The sequence below is a fragment of the Solea solea genome, chromosome 17 (assembly GCF_958295425.1).
Source record: "Solea solea chromosome 17, fSolSol10.1, whole genome shotgun sequence".
Lineage (NCBI taxonomy): Eukaryota > Metazoa > Chordata > Actinopteri > Pleuronectiformes > Soleidae > Solea > Solea solea.
Genome location: NC_081150.1, coordinates 22,444,045 through 22,446,112, shown reverse-complemented (window position 1 = coordinate 22,446,112; position 2,068 = coordinate 22,444,045). Strand labels below are relative to the sequence as shown.

The window sequence follows — 2,068 nt, the reverse complement described above, 5'->3', positions numbered from 1 at the left end:
ACCACAGTGTCATAGAATGTCCTCAGTAGTTTCCTGCACACCCCAAAGGAACGCAGTCTCCGCAGGAGATATAGACGGCACTGACCCCTCTTGTAGAGTGAGTCAGTGTTGTCAGACCAGTCCAGTTTGTTGTTTAGGTGAACACCCAGGTACCTGTATGTCCTCACCCTCTCGATATCTAGTCCCTGGATGTTCATCAGTGCAGGGATTTTGGGTTTCCTGCTGAAGTCGACCATCATTTCCTTCGTCTTGCTGGCGTTCACTTGAAGGTGATTTAGCTCGCACCAGCTGACAAAGTCCATAATGGTCTGCCTATACTCCAGATCGCCCCCCCCCGACACACGCCCCACGATAGCAGTGTCGTCTGAGAACTTTTGGAGGTGGCAACTGTCTGTGGAGTACCTGAAGTCCGAGGTGTACAGGGTGAAGAGGAAGGGGGAGAGCACTGTGCCTTGGGGGGCTCCCGTACTGCAGACCACCATGTCGGACACACAGTCCTGCAGCCTCACAAATTGGGGTCTATCCGTGAGGTAATTGGTGATCCATGCAACCAGCCGGTCGCTGACACCTGCTCTCTCCATCTTCACCCTGAGTAGTGATGGTTGTATGGTATTAAAGGCACTGGAAAAGTCGAAGAAAGTAATCCTCACGCTGTTTCCAGTGCCCTCCAGGTGGGACAGCGATCTCTGCAGTAGGTAGATGATGGCATCATCCACCCCGATGCCAGGCTGGTAAGCAAACTGCAGAGGGTCCATGCTTGGGCTCACCAGAGGGCGGAGGTGATTGAGGATTATCCTCTCCAGTGCCTTCATCAGGTGTGATGTCAGGGCCACAGGTCTGAAGTGGTTGAGCTCCTTTACCAGAGCGGCTTTAGGAAAGGAAGATCTACTATGGACCCAGTCATCTGCTTAGAACATGACATTAGAAAAGCACACATAAACAAAGAGAGTGTAGTGGCTGTTTTTATGATATTGTAGCAGTATGAGCGTTGTGTTACTTTCCCCCTCGCTCATTGTTTATTGGTTGCTATGGTAACACTTCCGGTAATCATTGAGGCAGCCGGTACAAAAGCGTAGTCCGCTCGCCGGCTCTTGCTCTGCTCCGATTGTCGCCTGTCACTTCTAGTGTGCAGTCACGTCTCCGATCGGGCGACTGGTTGGGTGCTGCTCCGTGCTCTGTGCACGCTGCTGTGGGTTGATCGGCAGTGGTGCATGCTGGCGGCTGCCTGAAGCTCTCTTCCTTTTCCTCCTCTCGTGAGTGTTGTTACTACTACAAGAAGGTGATCTTAACCATCTAACAGCCGCTGCTGCTTTGTAGCCGCTGAGTTTTGGTTCGTGTTGGTGGCCGCTGCGGGCTCGTGTGGCGTCATTCGGTGGCCGTCGGAAAATTTACCACCGACTGCCAGCCCAAGCATACGCCGGGCCAAAGCGATCGTTCGGCTGCAGCCCCGCACGACTGTTTTTACCGGGGATTTTCCCCCTTATACGGAGCGAGTGTGTGTGTGTGGGAGAAAGTGTGCAATATTGTTTTTGGGTATTGTGTCTGGGTTAAATGGGATTTTGTTTATGTAATTTTATTTAGTTAATTTCAAGATTGTGTTTTGTAATTTAAGTAATTTGATTTTGTTTTGGTTTTCTTTCATTTTCTCTTTCCTTGTCAGTAGTGAAGTTATGTGATTTATTTAGGCCTGTGACCTGCCCGTGTTTAGTTCTGTTTTGCTTTTGTTTTGAATGTATGAATCCCCACTAATTTGTTATTATCCTCCTCCTGTTTCAGTTGCTGTAGGCCGGTGGTGGTGGTGCTGGTGGTCTGGTGGTGGCATCCTCCCGTCTTGTCTTGCTGTGTCCCTGGGAGCGGGTTTTCGTCACTGAGAGTGTCTGCCACGTGTGCTTGGTGATTATTGTGGTGTTTTTCTTTGGTGGATCCCTCCCCTGCCCTAGCCTTCGTCCACTCACTTTGGCCTCAGCCCTGTTAAGGTTCTTTTCCCCCCATTTTTGTTGGTGTGAATGAGTTTTATTGAAGTTTTTAGGATTATTGTTTAATAAAAGAAACATATGTTAACTTGGAA

The 2,068-nt window shown here is 49.6% G+C and overlaps 1 long non-coding RNA gene across 2 annotated transcripts; it reads left to right on the top strand.

The window, feature by feature from the left end:
- Positions 1-1,105: 1,105 nt before the first annotated feature.
- On the top strand, positions 1,106-2,068 carry LOC131443531 (uncharacterized). 2 transcript variants are annotated; one of them, XR_009233642.1, is made up of 2 exons: positions 1,106-1,207; positions 1,777-2,068. It is a non-coding gene; the product is annotated as an uncharacterized LOC131443531 (long non-coding RNA). The 2 variants fall into 2 exon arrangements; XR_009233643.1 differs by having other exon boundaries at positions 1,106-1,253.